The sequence below is a fragment of the Pristis pectinata genome, chromosome 12, assembly GCF_009764475.1.
Source record: "Pristis pectinata isolate sPriPec2 chromosome 12, sPriPec2.1.pri, whole genome shotgun sequence".
NCBI classification, from domain to species: Eukaryota; Metazoa; Chordata; class Chondrichthyes; order Rhinopristiformes; family Pristidae; genus Pristis; species Pristis pectinata.
The window spans coordinates 18,618,921-18,639,063 of record NC_067416.1 but is presented as its reverse complement, the minus strand read 5'-3'; positions in this window follow the sequence as shown (position 1 = coordinate 18,639,063).

Genomic DNA, 20,143 nt, shown 5'->3' with positions numbered 1-20,143 from the left:
GAGTGTCCATTGAGAAAGTGGTGGTGCATCACTTACAACTAGGACATCCTAGTCAACCACATTGGGGGGGAGGAGGGGAGCAGGGGGTGATTGCCTAGGATCATGTCTAGGCCAGCAACACACAAAATACTGGAGGAACTCAGCGGGTCAGGCAACATCTATGGAGGGAAATGGACAGCTGACATTACAGGCTAATGAAGATGAAGACCCTTCATCTGGATTTCTGAAGGGCCTCGACCCGTAATGTCAACTGTCCCATTTCCCTCCATAGATGCTGCCTGACCTGCTGACTTCCTCCAGCGTTTTGTGTGTTGCTCCAGATTCCCACATCTGCAGTCTCTTGTGTCTTCACATGTACGCCAGACAAGGTAAGGATGACAGATTTCCTCCTCTCAAGGACAGCAGTGCATTGGAAAAAGTTTTACAACAATCCAGTCCTAATTCAGGACCTTGACAGAAAGAGCAACCATCCTTTTGCCTCCAAAGCTTCTGCATGACCCACAGAGTTCTTCCAGAATTTTTTTTTTTAACCAGTGATTTTTTTTGGTTATTAATATTAAGAATAGTTGTTATTCTTTTGAAAATTGCAGATTATTTACTGAATTTAAATATCACACTAGCCACAGTGATATTAGTTGAACTTTTATTCCAGGCCTCTGGAGTAATAGTCTAGTAGATTATCCACAGCTTTGCCTGTGTACCAGTACTCTGGTTTTTGAAATAAAATGTTGGCAACCCAATTCTAAACCCCAGCTTTGGGTAAATTGTTCAACCTTTATTGTGGTTACCTACACTATAAGCTGATAAAATACATTCTACACTATCATATTTTACACTAATATAACATATATTCTTCTCCATTCTTGTTCTTCATCATATATTTAAATGTAAGGTTTTGAAGCTTGCCAATGATATGAAAATAGGTGGAAGGGCATGTTGTAGTGAGGACATTATGATTCTGCAATGGGCCATAGATGGATCGAGTGGGTGAAAGCTGGCAAATAAAATGTGAGGTCACATACTTCAGTAAGAGGAATTAAAAAGCAGCTTATTATCTAAATGGAGAGAGACTGAAAATGAATGAAGTTCAGAGGGATCTAATTGTTCTAATGCATAAATCACAAAAAATTACCAGGTAGATCCAACAATTGTTAAGAAGGCAAATGGCATTTTGGTCTTTATTGCTGGTTTGGAGTGTAAGAATAGGGAGGTTTTGATACAGTTGTACGGGGTATTAGTGAGGCCACCCCTGGAATACCATGCACAGTTTTGATCCCCTTAGCTAAAAAAAAAGAATATGGTATCTTTGGAGGCAGTCTGAAGGAGATTCACCAAGGCTAGTTCCTGGGATGGGAGGGTTGATGTAACAAGAGAGGCTGGACAGTTTGGGTCTAGACTCCTTGGAATTTAGAAGAATGATGGGTGACCTCATTTAATTATATAAGATCCTAAGGGGGCTTGACAGAGTAGATGTTGAGATGTTTTCACTTGTGGGAGAGTCATAAACAAGAGGAGGTAGCTACAAAATAAGGGGAGTAGAAATTTCTTTTCTCAGAGGGTTGAGAATCTCTGGAATTCTCTGCTTCTGAAGGTGGTGAAGGGCAGATCATTAGGCATACTTAAGGTGGAGATAGAAAAAATATTTGAAAGATCAAGGAATTGAGGGTTATGGGGAACTGGTACAGAAGAGGAATTGAGGCCAGCATACTGAATAACAGAGCAGGCTTCAGGGGCATGGTGGCCTGCTCCTGCTTCTGTGTTCTGCTATGACCAGAACTTTCATCCACTGATACCATACACACAGTTGACATAAGTTGCTGTAAATGTTTAGCATGCAGGATGAAGTAACAATGTTGCTGAGGACCTATAATGAGAAGCCGTAACATTAAGTGTGTACTGTTCTGATCTGTATCCCCAATTAGACAAGAGAGTAAGGATAATGTAAAGAACCAGGAAAGGAAAGGGTAAAGATATTGCTGGGAACAAGGACATCATCATGAAATAAGGGGATGATTTGAGAAAATTGACAGCTTTAGGGTGTGCTGCAGATAGGCAGTACATTAGTGAAGTGGAAGCTGTTAGATTAATCATATGGATTTGGCCAATTGATTGGTTGACCCATCCATCATGCAGCTGACCATATCAAGCCCTAATGGATCTCACTTTCCTTTGCTAAAAGCATCCACCCTGAATTGCAAATATAACTCACTATTTCTTTGCCATACTCTTTAAAGCTCTTTAAACTGATCTTGCTTTTGAAATTCATGAAGGCAACAAAAGTCCATGTATAAACCATCAACAAAGTTTCAGCCTTGGGGAACCCTGCCATTTGAAAAGAAACACAATGTTGTCTCCTTCCAGTGCTTGGTATCCATGGGGAAGGTTGCCTTAACTGAAAAAAATGAAAAATAACATTTAAATTCATTTGAACAAACGTTTTGTATGCTTGCCTTAGCACAAAAGTTGTGTGCAGCTCATACTAAATGTAGCTCCAGTGATCACATTCTCCAGACACCCAGATGCCTGTTCTTTGCCACACCATTGTTATCTCAAAGTCAATACATGTATATCTGAACCAATTATGTGTATCTTGTGAGTGTTTAAGCTATAGACTACTCAGTGTTAACAAAGTTGCACATTATATTGTTTTGTATTAATTTCAGTCATATCAAGCACACAGGACACATAGCCATGTCAACAAAAGAAATTTGCATGAGAATATTACAGGAAATATGATAAAAATCTCCACGTGTTCCACCTGTTTACTGACATGTATTAGTCCAGGACAGATTAACCAGATGATGTTGCTTCGAGTGAAAGTGATCACTTTTGAGTCCAATTCATTTTTGGATGCTTCACTGAGTAAGTCACTTATTGCATTCAATCATAGTTTATTCATTTTCAAATTGTGTTGTTGCAGTCTTTCAGTGTGTCATACAGTTCTGTTCCATTAATTCTAAGTGCCAGTTCTTCTACTTGTCAATTGCTCGTATTATTTAAGCACTAGTTTCATTCCTCATATTTTTTTCACTGATAGATGGTTAAGCCTGTCCTTAAGCCTTTCCTTTTATCTAATACTTGGGATCATGTCTATTGATTTTTATTTGTCCTTTTTCATTGGGGTTGGAGCAGAAACTCATAAAAAGCTTTGTTCCTCCCTTACGTATATATAGTTCAAAAGATGAATGTATATACCATTTTCTCCTTGCCAAAACATAATGTTCCCAAGTCCTTTATGGATTACCAAACTCTGGTGAATCCTGTGATATATTTAATTTTATCTCTCCAATTACTGTACGAGATTAAAACTGATAATTTCATTGTTGCTGACCAAATCCTCCTTAACTAAGAAAATATGTCATTAGTATCCTGCTTTGTTTTCATGGTCCTCTACTTCTTTCAAATAAATTTGATTTCAACCTTTCACTAGTGGTAAACAATGCAAGAAAATTTGATGGCTTCCCTCTGGCATTTGCATTTTTCGATATAGATATCAATGTAGCTGCCATCTCAATAAAATTAATTTCTTGTAGATAGCTGTCAGAACCTCTCAGTAACATTGCTCATTGCAATGGTAATGTTTACCATTCTGTCTGAATGCTAGAAACCTTGTGATATGAAATTTAGATCCCAAAGGCTTTATTTCACATTGACTTTATGCATATTTCCCTGTCATCAGCACACTTTATCTTTGCGCATCATTTCCCCTCATGTTTCCCAGTTCCTATATCATGGTTTTACTGCCACCTCTGGGGAAATCTATAGTTATTATTATAATCTATAATCTATCACTTATTTAGCTTTCACTATGGATTTTTCTGGAGAAGCACTTGCCAAAATGATCCCCATGAGCAGACTCCGTTTTCAGTCTTCATTTCTTGACTACAAGTTTTGAGATATTCTTAGTGTATGTTTTTCTCTATAAGAACATAATAAATAAAGCCAGGAGCAGGGCATAGAGCCCCTTAAGCTCACTCCACCGATCAGTAAGTTCATGGCTGATCATCCACCTTGGCCATTTTCTCACCCAGTTGCTGTATACTTTAATACCTTACCATTAATCCATTGATTTCAACCACTGAATATAATCATGATTAAGCATTCACAGTCCTCAGGAGCTGAGATTTCATACAGGATTTACTACAATCATCACAGTACTAAGTCGTTTTCCTGAAATCCTATTTCTGGACTCTCTGGTTGGACAAAACAGCTACTAGGGATCCATCTTTTCAATCCACTTTGAGTTTTGTACATCTCAATGAGAGCATTTTACTCATTTTATCATTCATTTATTACTTTCCTTTACAAGCTCACAGTAAAATATCAGAAGTCTGCCATTCAATAAGATCATGGCTGATCTTTAACCTCAGCACCATTTTCCTGCATTGACCCCATACTCCTTGATTTATCTATCAAACTCTATCTTGACAAGGTTCAATGACATAAGCTGCACAGCCCTCTTGGGTAAAGCGTTCCAAAAATTCACTACCCTTTTGGAGAGGAAATTTTGTCTCATCTCCATTTGAATAGCTGACCCTTTATTTTGAGACTGTGGTTCTAGACATCCCAACCAACTCCTTGTCCACCCTATCAAGTTCCATATTTTACATGAAGAAATGTCACTTTGATAAGTTTGTGAGAAAAGTTTGTGGAATCAAAAGAGCAGCATCTCAGCCAAATGAGGAAACAATGTTGCCCCAGCAGATCTGTCAATGTATTGCATGTTGGGAATCATGGCTAATTATAATTCTGTTTCACCTAGAGACTAAAGGGCAGCAGATAATTGGACTAATTTTAAAATCATACATTTTACACTTGGTTTTATATTTCTATTAAATATAAGGTATCTCTTCATTTTTCTAATAAAGAGGCTTCCTTCATATTTTTAGTTCTAAACCCATTTGTGAAAGAAATTTCAATTTCATTACACCTAACATATGGAGGAAATCTAGAGATATATCAGTAAGCTGCACATAGCTGCAATAAATTGCAGGGGAAGCTCTATTTTACATTAAATCCATGCTCTATTAGATTTTAACATTTTTAATCATAAGCACTGAATTTAAGCATGAAAACAATGTTGAGCAGTAGGACATCTAACTTCGATGAACTCAACAATTAGTCCCTATTGTGTAAAAGGTCATGTGACCGTGACAACACTGACAACACTGACCCCTCTGGCTGGGATGACACCATTGAGCACGTGGCCGAAAGCGACACCACTGTCAATCAAGGTTTGGCTCCACCCCATTAGGTAAACACCTTTGTCCTTGCTGGACCACCCAGCCCCCAGCAGTATAAAAATGTTTGGTTTTCTATCTCTTTCTGTCTCTGAGGATGTTGAGGTAAGCTGTGCACTACTTCAGGGCAGTTAAGTTAATGACTCCCGAGACCAAATAACCAATGTTTGTCCAGAATATCAGGGTGTTCAAACATTGTATTGTTTATTCCCTGATCATTTGTAACCAGTTATTGTGTGTGTGTGTGTGTGTGTGTGCGCGCGCGCACGCGCACCTCACCCCCTGTTGCGATTCCCTCCACGTTCGTGATCTCCTGCTTGAGAGTTTGCGAGTGTGCATTTGTTCCTTTCCATTCTGTTCCTGCGTCTGTCTTTGTAAATAAAAATTCTCCTTTTTGAAGTACAAAGACTGTATGTCCACTTCTCTACCTTTAAGATCCAAAAGAACCTTTTCTCACAACAGCCCCCGGCTCTAAAAATCTTAATATGAAGTGGTTACATGAATTGTTTAATTACCTATTTGGAAAGTTATTCAGCATATCTGAAGGTGATGGTCACTGCAGGACATGTGGTATCTGCATCTAAATAGTTTAATCAAGGTTAATGTGCAAGATAAGTGAATTTTTACTTGACTTTGTACAACGTCTTATTGATGTCCACAGTTTTTCGGATCTGAAATGTACCAGCAATGTAAAACACTGAGTATACAGGTCACCTTCACCAGTACAAGCAGTGTACAATTTATGGTAATATGACAGTCAGCATGCACCATCAGAGTTACAAAGTATTTACTGATGGAATCTGCACAAGATAGTGTTTGTCAAGCCAATCTGGCAGATCCAATCCGCCTCTTAAGTTTTATAGATGGCTGTTGTTTACCCAGTACCACTTTGATAAAACAATCACATAATTGCCAGCTTTCACTCTAGAGGGAAATTGCAGGGTTTTATTTACATATTTGTTAAATGTTGTGAAACTGTGCCAATTTGTGGTCCACAATATTCCATAAAGCAATTCATTTACCTCAATATATAAAGACCAACACACTGTGAGTACAAATTATGGCAATACATGTGAACAGTGAAGTTTTCAAAGAATTATCTTTCATTAGTAAGAACAGTAACTTCCATATCTGATGCACATTCCAATTTAACCTGATCTCTGTACAAATGTTTTCTAAAAAAGTAAAATAGATGGATACAGTTTAGAAATTTCTTTTGTTTGCTTATTCCTGCTTGAAAATAGTGCTACATTATTGTGTATGTTTGTTTTCTTTTTAAATGCAAAAGTTTTTACTGAAAGACATTATGAAATTAAGTTGAACTCCCATGCAATGCCATCATATAATTTTAAGTGTGAGATGTCCTGCACAATTGCTGTCTGCTGAATAGTCTATACACAAATTTTATTTTTATATAATTCTTGTGTAAAGGCCAATCTTGACTCAATCAAAATGGCTTTGACAAGTCTTACCGCAATTTCTGGCTGAAAGCTAATGGTTTATATCAGAACCACTTACCCCAGCCGAGAGAGATTCACCCCATTAAATGTTTACTAGCCATCAAGGTTACAATTCTTATTCTCAGTTGAATGAAATGTTAGCTGGATTTCAGATTTTATTAAACACAGGAAGAAATCTGTTTGGGACTGCGTTTTGGTCTTTTATACTCAACATTTCATACACTTAAAGTGATAGATGTTGGCTGAACATCAAGAACAGCTGGGTTCACATTGAACTGCATTTCATATTGACACTTCTCCCCAGTGATTACTCAAGTTAAGCTAGAAACCTAATCCTGCTCCATGAACAGTGAATTGATGTTCTATTTGCAACTCTGAATAATGAGGACATAAACTAAATAAAGTTAGGGAACTTTTTAAATGAAAAAATAAACCAGCCACAGTTTAGATATAATGTGAGGAACATATGGATCAGTTTCAAACAGATTCTTCATTACAGATTCATGAACTTGATTTGCAGTCAAGGTCCTAATTCAGTGAAATTGTACTGCAATTGCTTTCCTGACTAGCATCATCAGATATTCTCTTAACTTCTTCATGTCCAATTGCCATTGCAACATCAACCACCTGAACTACTCCACTCCCCTCACCCACTCAAACCTCACTCTGATATTTTTGTCCCCTTTCCCATACTCCCTCCCCCACCCAGCTCTGACCCCATCACCCATTTTTGTCCCCCTCCCCCAACTAGTTTCATCCACCTACTAGCCACACATTTTTCCCCCCTCCCCCATCTAGTCCTGGTTTCTTCTGTCTTTCACCTCTCCTCTAAAGGTTCCCATTATCACTTTCCATACATCAGATTCCAGGACTGGTAGCCTTTGTCTTCCCTCCAACAGCTGCCTCCACCTTTACCTTCCCCAGCCCCCTCCTGGCTCCATCTTCCTGCTTCATTTGTCTGCCTCCTTCTATCATGTCTCCCTACTCTGTCCCTCCTGCTCCCCTACTTAGCTCAACCTAACTGCTCTCCCTGTCACTCCACCAATCACTTTTGGCGTCCATCTCCCTCTCCTCTTTATGCTGGCTATTTCCCCTCTCCACCCTCAGGATCCTGACCCAAAACACCAAAACATCAAGAATATCTTCCACCTCTCCCCCCCCCCCCCACCACCCACAGATGCTGCTTAACCCCTGATGCCCTGCTGAGTTCCTCCAGCAGATTGTGATGACCAGTGTGAACCCACTGATGGCATATATTATCACCAATAGCCTGTCCTGGTCAAATCACATAGATGCCGCAGCCAAGAAAGCTCACAGGTGCCTCTACTTCCTCAGGAGGCTAAAGAAATTTGGTATGTCCCCTTTGACACTCACCAACTTTTATCGATGCACCATAGAAAGCATCCTATCTGGATGCACCACAGCTTGATATGGCAACTACTCTGCTCAGGGCCGCAAGAAACTGCAGAAAGTTGTGAACACTGCCCAGCACGTCACGGACACCAGCCTCCCATCCTTGGACTCTGTCCTTACCTCTCACTGCCTTGGTGAATCAACCAGCATAATCAAAGACCCCACCCACCCGAGTCATTCACTCTTCTCTCCTCTTCCATCAGGTAGAAGATACAGGAGCCTGAGGGCACATGTCACCAGGATTAAGGACAGCTTCTATCTCACTATGATAAGACTATTGAATGGTTCCCTTATACGATGAGATGGACTCTGACCTCACAATCTAACTTGTGACCTTGCACCTTATTGTCTACCTGCACTGCACTTTCTCTGTAGCTGTGACATTTTACTCTGTACTGTTATTGTTTTTACCTGTACTACACCAATTGACTCTGTACTAACTCAATGTAACTGCATTGTGTAATGAATTGACCTGTACGGTCAATATGCAAGACAAGTTTTTCACTCTACCTCGGTACAAGTGACAATAATAAACCAATACTAATACTTTGGGCTGACTCAATGTACCACACTGTACAAACCCTCTTGAGAGCATCAAGGATTTACATGAGACTAAAAAAGTTTATTTTTCAAAACATTTGTGAATAAATGTATACAGAAGAAAATATATTGCATACATTCCCCATTACCCCAAATAATGTGATTAAACACTAAACACCAGTAATTTTTATTTCTGTCAGACTTTTCAATTAGAAAAGCAACCCAAGGCACTTCTCAGGCATGTTATTGAAGAAAATCTCAGATCAAGCCACATAATAAGTTAATATGAGTAAAAGCTTAGCAATGGTTTTAAGGATGGCCCTAAGGGGGAAAAGGAAGTAGAGAGAGACCCAGGTTTAGGGAAGGAATCCAGAACCATGGCTACAAAGGGTGGAGTAATTAAATTCGAGCATGATGAAGAAGCCAGAATTGGCAGAGCACAGATATTTTGGAGATCTGAGGAATTGGAAGTGATTACAGAAGTCATGAGACTATGGATGAATCAGAAGGCAAGGATGAGAAATTTAAAGTCAAGGCTTTGTTTAATCTGGAGTCAGTTTAGGTCAGTGAGTACAGGGATGACGGTGAATGGTGCCCATTGAGTGCATCAGCTGTGAGTTCAAGTCCCACTCCAGAAACCTGAGCACAAAATCTAGACTAACACTTCAATGCAGCTGAAGGGAAATGGCCTACTGTTGGAGGTGTCATCTTTTGAATGAGATGTTAAACCAAGGCTGTGTCTACTCTCTTAGGTGGATATAAAAGATTCACATTATACTGGCTGATGGATATCCGTCACTAATCATTACTAAAACTTGTGCACAAATTAGCCGTCTCACTTCTTATATTGCAAGGTGGCCATGCATTAAAAATAACTAATTTACTATAAAGCACTTTAAGATGTCCAATTTAGAAATAACATATGTACAAACATACAAATTGGAAGGAGTAGGCCTCTCACCCCCTTAAGCTTGTTCCACCATTTGATAAGATCATGACAGAGCCAATTATAACCTCCACTGCGTATTCCTATCTATCTGCAGTAATCTTTCATCCCTTAATTATCAGGAGTACTTCCATCACTTAATGAAAAAATCAAAGAGCCGGCTTCCACCGATTTTGGAGCAAAAGAGTTCCAAAGACTCACAACCCTTGAAGAGAAAAAGAATCATCTTGTTTCTGTCTTAAATGGCCAGCCCTTTATTATTAAACAATGACCTGCTGGTTCTAGACTCTCTCACCATGTTAACTCTCCTCAGAATCTTTTATGTTTCAATTAAATCCCCTCTCACTCTTCTAAACTCCAATGGTTGCAAGCCTAGTCTGTCCAATCTTTCCTTATTTATTTTTGCCTGACAAAATGGACAGTTTCACATTTTCCATCTCATTTGCCAGATCTTTCCCCACTTCTTAACCTACATCCCTCCCTATGTTGTATGCACAAGTTACTTTCCTTCCAATTTTTGTATCATCAGCAAAGTTAACAATCATATCTTTAATGCCTTTGTTCAGTCATTTATATAAATTGTAAAAAGTTGAGGTCCCAGCACTGATCACTCAGCGCAATTTCCTAATCAGAAATAGACCTAATTTTTCCTATTCTATTCTCCCATTAGCCAATCAATCTTTAATGCACTTCAACATGTTACTTCCTATACCATGACCTTTTATTTTCAGTGGTAATCTTTGATGCAGCACCTTATGAGCTACCTTTTAGAAATTTAAATATAGTACATCCTGCAGTTCCCCATTTAACCTCAGCATATGTTACTTATTCAAATATATATTGGTTGAATATGATTTCCATTTCCCAAAATTATGATGACTTACCTGATTACCATGAATATTCCTAAGTGCCCTGCTAAAATGTCTTTTATAATATTCTTTATGAGAGTTGTAAAATTAACTGGCCTGTAGCTTCCCACTATGAAAACAGAAATGCTGGAATAATTCAACCACCTCAAGTGGCACTTGTGGAAAGAGAGACCTGTCAATGTTTCAAGTCAGGGACCCTTCCTCAGAACTGGAGGAAGAGTGGAGGAGAAGACAAAAGACCATACGGAGATAGGTTAAGACAGATCAGGTGATAAAGTGAGTGCTGACATTTTAAATGAATGGAAAGAGACATAAGCACGATAATAGGAAACAATGAGGGAATGGTTTACCCGAAGCTGAAAAATTCAATGTTCATTCCAGAAGGTCGCAAACTGCTTTGACAGAAGAAGAGATGTTGTTCACGGTAGGCCTCATTATGGCGCTGGAGAAGGATGCAATCAGACAGGTTGGAATAGGAGTGCGATTGAGAATTAAAGTGGCTTGCAACTGAAAGCTCAGAACCATCCCTGGGGACTGAGTGCAGGTGCTCCACAAAGCAATCACCCAATCTGTGTTTGGCTTACCCAATGTAAAGGAAGCCACATTGTGAACACTGAAAGCAGTAGACTAGATTGGAAGAAATGCAAGTGAGTCATTGCTTCACCTGGAATGATTGTTTGGGTCCCTGGATGGTAGGAAGAGGTGAATGAAGCGATGTTGCATTTCCTCTGGTTGCATGGGATGGTGCCATAGGCTGGCGAGTGGTGGGTGTGGATGGAAGAGTGGATCAGGGGGGTCGTAAAGTGAGCTTCCCTGCTAAATGCAGAATGGGAAAGAGAGAGGAAGATGTGACTGGTGTGGAATCATGTTGGAGATGGACAAGTGAACTAACAATTCACTTACATTTCTTCCAATCTATGCTGCCGATGAATCATTATCTCACTGGCTGCTTCCTTTAAGACCACAGGATGTAGTCCATCAGGGCGTGGAGATGTGTTAGCACACAGCTTCAACAGTTTTCTCAGTGATTGGCATTTTCCAGAATTCCCCTCTTCCAATTCCCAATTCACAGCTATTTTCATAATATAACCCTCCTCAAACCCTAAGTTTACAGCAGATCAAGCCAATGAGACCATCCAGATGAAAATTGTCATTTGTGGAGGTTAAAAAAAAAGTAGATGAACATTTCAGTTGAAGATAAAGCAGATGTGGAGTTGGTTGGTGCCAAAGAGGTAGAAATAACTAGCTTTAATGAGGGAGTAGATCTGTGATCAAGCAGAGAATTGAAGTTGTTGTAACTCCAGCTCCATTTAAATCACCATATTATCACGTATATAGAGTTCCAAAGGTAACAAATAATAGAAATAACTTAGTTTCCTGAAAAACAAGAGGCATATTGCTCCAGCATCCATATAATAAATTTTAAAAGGAGATTGAATATAGTTCTTAATTGCCTGTTCTTTATTCAATTCGAGCATCAGTTGTGAAAAAGTTCACCTTGTAAATTCTGCAGTAGTATTCTCCACATGCCATACAATGTGTTCTCCATACCTAATTCATGATGAATATGCTTCTGAAATGTACATAATCTTGGCAACTAACTGCTATCTTATTTCTGTTGAAAATTTAGTTCTACTATTGAACATCCCACTAAAACTCAGTTACCAGCTATAGGACTGATTCATTGAAAACTGCCTTCAAATTAACAGGAAGTTAGTGTTAACTGTGCTGTTGAATGGCTGCAGGTTGCAGCAGGGGTGCAAAACTTTGAGAGCAAACATCACTAACAAAAGCCTGCTACACTTAAATCCAGCCGGTACCTCAAAGCGAGCATATGCCTTCTAAATCGGGGTTGCACCGAGGTTGGAGCAGGAAGCATAACTCCATAACAGTGCCCTATTAATGCATACATCATAGAGTCATAGAGATACAGCACAGAAACAGGCCATTCAGCCCACCAAGTCCATGCTGACAATCAAGCACCCATACTTACACTAATCCTACCCAACCCATTTTATTCCCTCCTCATTCCCATTAACTCCCCCCAGATTTTACTACTCATTTGCACATTAGGGGCAATTTGCAGCAGCCAATTAACCTACCAATCCATATATCTTTGTCTGTGGGAAGAAACTGGAGCACCCAGAGGAAACACATGCAGACACAGGGAAAATGTGCAAACTTGACACAGACAGCACAAGAAGTCAGGACTTAACCCGCTGTTGGAGCTGCAGTGTCTCATAATCCGTTCCTTGCTAGGTCCAGCTAGGAGAATTACTCCATGAACATTCTGGCCTAGAAATCTGGATGCATAGTGCAGCTTTAAGTTCCTGGGCATTAACATATCAGATGACCTGGACTGGGCCCAGCACATGGATGCAATCACAAGGAAGGCATGTCAGCATCTTTACTTTCTGAGAAGGTTAAGGAGGTTTGGCATGTCACTGAACACGCTATACTATTGTAAGTATTCTGACTGGTCATATCATGGTCTGGTATGGCAATTCGAATGTGCAGGAACGTGAGAAGCTGCAGAGAGTAGTGGAGTCAGCCCAATATATAACAGGTACATCCCTCCCCACCATCGGTAGTATCTACAGGAGGTGCTGCCTCAAGAAAGTAGCATCTATCATCAAAGATCACCACCATCCGGGCCACGACATCTTCTCACAGCTATCATTGGACAGCAGGTACATCCTGAAGTGCAACAGCACTAGTGTCAAGAACAGCTACTTCCCTTCAACCATTCAGTTCTGGAACCAACCTGCACAACCCTAATCACTACCTCAGTATAGCAACACTATGGCTACTTTGATCACTTTGGACTACAATGGACTTTGTTTTTTTTGTTCTAATAGTGTTCTTTCTTGTATAATTTTGTATAATTTATGTTTGTTATGTTTTTCTTATGAATGTTGCGTCTCTGATGCTATGTGCCTGTGATGCTGCTGCCAGTAAGTTTTTCATTGCACCTGTGCATACATGAACTTGTGCATATGACAATAAACTTGACTTTGACTTTGACTTTGGTTTACGAGTCTGAAAGTTGATATTTTTCCCCCCAAAGTGGAATATAATTGCAATTATATCTGAGTTGACGTGGAGCGGCACTCTAGAAATTTAAACAGGATCCTTTGGTCGCGATTCAGTCATGTGAGCCTGTCAGTTGCCCATGGGATGATGTCATTCCTAATGCAACTCTATTTATGGATTATTGCAGGAGAATTTACACCAAGTTGTCCCCGGAGGAAACATTACTGGCACCAGTGTAACCCCTGCACTTACCTGGGCTGCCCCTCCAAAACAGCAATGACTCCTCTGATCTCTCACTCAAACCACCAGTCATTTACCCATACCACTGATCTCCCAACTAACTCCATCATTTCTAAATCTCTACCAATCTTGCAGCTCTAAACCGGGTATCCATGAAGCATAGTGGACCAGCAACAGCAACTGAAATGTACACCTCCATAATATGTAGCTTCACAGCTCAGCATATTTTTCACGCTATCATTACTATTAAGTCAGGGAATCAATATTGATTCAATGAGGAGTGCCGAAGACAATAGAACCAGGCTTACCTAAAAATAAAGTTCAAGTTGTATAGGTGTAATAAGCAAAAGCATCATTCAATAGACACAGCTGGGTGACTTGAGAACAATCAGATCAGATCCCCAGCAATGAAAAAGTATTTCCTGTTTGTGAAGGATGACTCAGAAAACATCCTGGAAATAATGGAGAATTACAGTTTTAGCGTGAATGAGGAGCTCAGAGAAATAAGAATCAGTAGAAGTATTGAAGCAAGTAATGGGACTAAGAGGTGATTAGTTCTCTGAATCCAATGAATTGCACCCCAGGTTTTGAAGAAGGTAGCTTTGGAGATAATGGAAGTGCTGGTTGCTATCTTCCAAAACTTGATAGACTCTAGAATGGTTTCCACTGATTAGAAGGCAGCAAATATAACCACTCTAGGTAAGAGAGGAGGGAGAGAGAACACAGGGAACTACAGACCAATAAAATGGTAGAAGGTAAAATGTTCAAAACTGTTTAGGAAATGGTAGCAATGGAAAGCATAATTGCGTTTCTGTGTTTTCTGAGTCTGTAAGTAGCATAATAGATAAGGGCAAACCAGCTGATGTGGTGTAATTGGACTTTCAGAAGGCATTCAATAAGGTGCTGCACAGCAGATTATTAAAACAAAATAAACTATCGGGTTAAATATTGCTCTGGATTGATTATTGCTTAATAAGATAAGATAAGATCTTTATTAGTCACATGTACATCGAAATACACAGTGAAATACATCTTTTGCGTAGTAATTTTGGGGGGCAGCCCACAAGTGTCGCCACGCTTCCGGCGCCAACATAGCATGCCCATAACATCCTAACCCGTATGTCTTTGGAATGTGGGAGGAAACCGGAGCACCCAGAGGAAACCCACGCAGACACGGGGAGAACGTACAAACTCCTTACAGACAGTGGCCGGATAACAGAGAGTACAAATAAAGGGGTCTTTTAGGGTTGGGAGATGGTGAATAGTGGGATGTCTCAGGGACTGGTGCTGAGCTCTCAGCAGTTCAAAATATAAAAAAGTGATTTTTATGAATGATCAAGTGCATTATATTCAAAATTAGAGCTATAAGAGGTACAGAATGGAAACAGGCTTTCCGGCCTACTGAGTTTGCGCTGACCATCAATCACCCTCTTGCACAAATCCTTCATTAATCCTATTTTTTATTTTACCCACATTCTCATCAACTCCCCCCAGATATCACCACTCATCCACACACTAGGGACAATTTATTTTGTGCAATTAACCTTCCAATCTGCACATCTTTGGGATGTAGGAAACCGGAACACCCAGAAGAAACCCACACAGTCACAGGGAAAACGTGCAAACTCCACAAAGACAGCACCTGAGATCAGGATTGAATCCAAGTTTCTGGCACTGCAAACCACCAGTTCTACTATCTATACCACTGTGCTGATTGTTGATGATGCATAATGAGGTAGCAGTATGGGTTGTGAGGAGGACATAGGTAGGTTAAATGGATGGGCAAGATCTTTGCAAATGGAAAATAATGTGGTAGAAAATAATGGAAAGGTAGTTATTAAATGATAAGAAATTGAAATTGAAAGGTGGGATCCTTCCTGCCAGTGAATGCATGTCCTATTGTTTGTGATTACAAACAGGTCTTATTTGGAATGCTGACCAACAAACTGGTGGCACCATCATCAAAATAGAGGGCAAGCTGATTGATTTCATAATCTGTCCACCCTGCATACATCTGCATATTTTCATCCTCCTAATATGGCTTTCTGACGTGACTTGCCCCACAAAGTGTTTACACGCTGGGGCACTTTTGGGAGCTGAAGTGGCATCCCCAAAATTAGCATTACAGAACTGAATCTTGTGCCCTTTATTTCCTATTTTTGTAAAATTATTACATTTAATTATAAGTGCTTTATTTGTTTTGACCCTTGCATGACCAAACAATGCTCCACCAAAACAACAACCTCGAATTAAAGGATAGTTCAGCATGCCCAGCCTTCACTTCCTTGGAGGTATTGGTTTTATGTCATTGGTGATTAACTGGCACTAGATGCAAGAAGACCAAGGAATGCAGCTGGCAAGTGGAAACAAATGGAAATTGATTGCCTTCTGTTGGTAAACTAGAGGTACATTGCATAGTCCTAACACAGAGCAGAGTGTTGATGGTGAAATAAGCCAGACAATTTTTTTGGAAAACATTTAAAGTAATAAGCTCAGTGTCATTTCCTTTATGTACCACACGTGGAACAGTGAATCCTTGATAGAGGAAACAGCACACATCAAAGTGGGCCACAAGCCATTAAGTAAAAGACATAAATGAACGTGCTTGAAAGTAAACCCACAAAAGGTTAAGTCAGGAAAACAGACAGAAAGGATTGCTTACCAAAGACAGAGGACCTGAGGTAAAACAGATGACAATATGGATGATTAGATTGCAACTGTAAGAAGATTGAACCTGAGAAGAATCTTAATTTGATCCATATGAAATTAGACAGGAAAAGGAGATACACTGACTTTAGAGGTAGTCTGGCTGGCATGATCTAGCAAGGGGTTGTCAAAGTAAATACTGATTATTGAAAAGAGCATATTTATTGAAAAGGATGAGATCTGTTTTATTTACATTAAACAGCATCTAGATAAGATGCATTCTCACTTCCCATGGTGCTTGAGAACAAAGACCCAATTCAAGAAATTACATACCAACAACATTTATATAGCAGCTTTAAATTAGAAAAAGACATTCCAAGGCACTTGAATGAAATGATGAAATGGAAGTAAATTTAATTGCCAGTTAGATGAAATGCGACTTCAGTGGGCACAGGTTAGCAATAAACCAGAAACTAACAGGCTCCTGCAACAACAAATTCAATTTAATTTTCTATTCCAATCTTTTATATACAGAAGCCAAAGAAAGAGAAAAGAATGAGTAGAATAAGATAGTTTTAAAATTTAGAAAGAAGCCTTGTGTGTCTTAAGTCCCATGGTACTGCCCTCAACCGAACGTGGTAAGCCATGCTGGGCAAAGCAAGACTCCACCAGAAGAACATAAGGAATAGGAGCAGGAGTCGGCCACCTGGCCCATCAAACCTGTTCCGCCATTCAATAAGATCATGACTGATCTGGCCATGGACTCAGATCCACCTACTTGTCTTTTCCGCATAACCCTTAATTCCCCTACTGTGCAAAAATCCATCTAAGTGTGTCTTAAATATATTTAATGAGGTAGCCTCTACTGCTTCCCTGGGCAGAGAATTTCACAGATTCACTGCTCTCTGGGAAAAGCAGTTTCTCCTCATCTCCGTCCTAAATCTATTCCCCCAAATCTTGAGGCTTGTCCTCTAGTTCTAGTCTCACCTATCAGTGGAAACAACCTTCCTGCCTCTACCATATCTATCCCTTTCATAATTTTATATGTTTCTATAAGATGCCCTCTCATTCTTTTGAATTCCAGCTAATATAGTCCCAGGTGACTCAATCTCTTAGTTGAAGGCTAACCCCTTCAACTCCAGAATCAACCTGGTAAGCCTCCACTGCATCAACTCCAAAACCAATATATCTTTCCTCAAGTAAGGAGACCAGAACTGCATGCAGTTCTCCAGGTGTGGCCTCACCAGTACCCTGTACAGTTGAAGCATAACCTCCCTGCTCTTAAATTCAATCCTTCTAGCAATGTAGGCCAACATTCCATTTGCCTTCTTGATAATCTGTTGTACCTGCAAACCAACCTTTTGCGATTCATGCACAAGCACTCCCAAGTCCCTTTGCACAACAGCATGCTGCAATCTTTCACCATTTAAATAATAAACTGATCTTCCATTTTTCTTCCAAAGTGGATGACCTCACATTTACCAACATTGTACTCCGCCCGCCAGACACTTGCCCACTCACTTAACCTATCTATATCTCTCTGCAGACTCTCCACATCCTCTCCACAATTTGCTTTTCCACTCAATTTAATGTCATCAGCAAACTTAGATACGCTACGCTCTGTCCCCTCTTCCAAATTGTTAATGTATGTCGTGAACAGTTGTGGGCCCAGCACCAACCCCTGCTGCACCCCACTCATCACTGATTGTCAACCAGAGAAACACCCATTTATCCCAACTCTCTGCCTTCTATTGGTTAACCAATCCTCTATCCATGTTAATACATTACCCCCAACTCCATGCATCCTTATCTTATGGATAAGTCTTCTATGCGGCACCTTATCGAATGCCTTCTGGAAATCCAAGTATACAACATCCACCTGTTCCCCTCTCTCCACTGCGCTCATTATATCCTCAAAGAACTCCAGTAACTTTGTCAAACAGGACTTGCCCTTCCTGAATCCATGCTGTGTCTGCCTGATAGAACCACATCAATCCAGACATCTCGCTATTTCTTCCTTAATGAGAGCTTCAAGCATTTGCCCGACTGCAGACGTTAAGCTAACTGGCCTATGGTTACGTGCCTTTTGCTTACATCCTTTTTTAAACAGTGGCATGACATTCACTGTCTTCCAATTCACTGGGACCTGCCCAGAATCCAGAGAATTTTGGTAAATTATCACAAATGTCTCTACTATAACTTCCATCATTTCTTTCAGTACCCTGGGATGTATCCCATCAGGACCAGGGGACTTGTCTACCTTTAGGCCCACTAGTTTGCTCATCACTACCTCTTTAGTGACAGTGATTGTATCAAGGTCCTCACCTCCCATTGCATCCATAACATCTCTCTTAGGTATGTTAGATGTGTCCTCCACCACGAAGACTGACACAAAATAGTCATTCAAGGCATCAGCCGTTTCCACATTACCCAACATTAATTCCCCCTTCTCATCTTCCACTTTAGCCACCCTTTTCCACATTGTATAATTATAAAAACTTTTACTATCTGTTTTTATATTCTGTGCTAGTTTAATTTCATAATCTATCTTCCATTTCCTTATTGCTTGCTTAGTGGTTCTTTGCTGCTTTTTAAAGTTTTCCCAATCTTCCAGTTTCCCACTACCTTTGGCAATTTTGTATGCATGAGCTTTTAGCCTGATGCCTTCTTTTAGTTATCCAAGGCTGGCTCTCCCCACCCTTACTGTCCTTGCTTTTAACTGGAATATACTTCTGTTGAGCACTGTGAAAAATCTCTTTGAAAGTCTTCCACTGTTCCTCAACTGCCCCACCATATAGCCTGTGTTTCCAGTCTACGCTAGCCAGCTCCTCCCTCATCTTGTTGTAGTCTCCCTTGTTTAGGCATAATACACTGGTTTTAGATCAAGCTATTGCATCCTCCACTTGTATGAGAAATTCAATCATACTGTGGTCACTCTTTCCAAGAGGATCCCGAACTACAAGATTGTTAATTCTACCTGTCTCATTGCACAGGACCAGATTTAAAATAGCATTTTCCCTTGTAGGTTCACTAACATGCTGCTCAAGAAAGCTATCACGGATGCATTCTATGAAGTCCTCCTCAAGACTGACTCAACTAACTTGATTTGCCCAATCTACGTGGAAGTTAAAGTTCCCCATGACAATTGCCATTCCATTCTTACATGCATCAAATATTTCTTGGTTTATTGCCTGTGCCACTGCAATGTTATTATTTGGTGGCCTATAGACAACTCTCACCAGTGATTTTTTCCCTTTACTATTCCTAATCTCTGCCTAGATGGACTCAGCATTCTGCTCCTTAGATTTTATATCATCTCTCACTATCGCCCTGATCTCATTCTTAATTACGAGCGCTACCCCACCTCCTTTACCTTCCTGCCTGTCCTTCCATATTACCTGATACTCTTGGATATTTAATTCCCACTCATCTCCACCCTGCAACCATGTTTCTGTAATGGCCACTGAATCATACCCCTTTGTACTGATTTGTGCCGCAAGCTCACTGACCTTATTTCAAATACTACAGGTATTCAGGTAAAGCGCTCTTACACTCATTGTCCTTTTAGAATCTAATAACCTTTGTGTCCTATGCGATTGACTTTTCTGTAATCCACTCTTACTCTTCTCTTTCCTCACTTTTGTTGTGGTTCCTGCTTTGCTTCCCTCTGTCTTTCCGTATGGATTCCCATCCCCCTGCCATAGTAGCTTAAACCCTCCCCAACAGCACTAGCAAACAATCCCCCAGTCCTGCCCA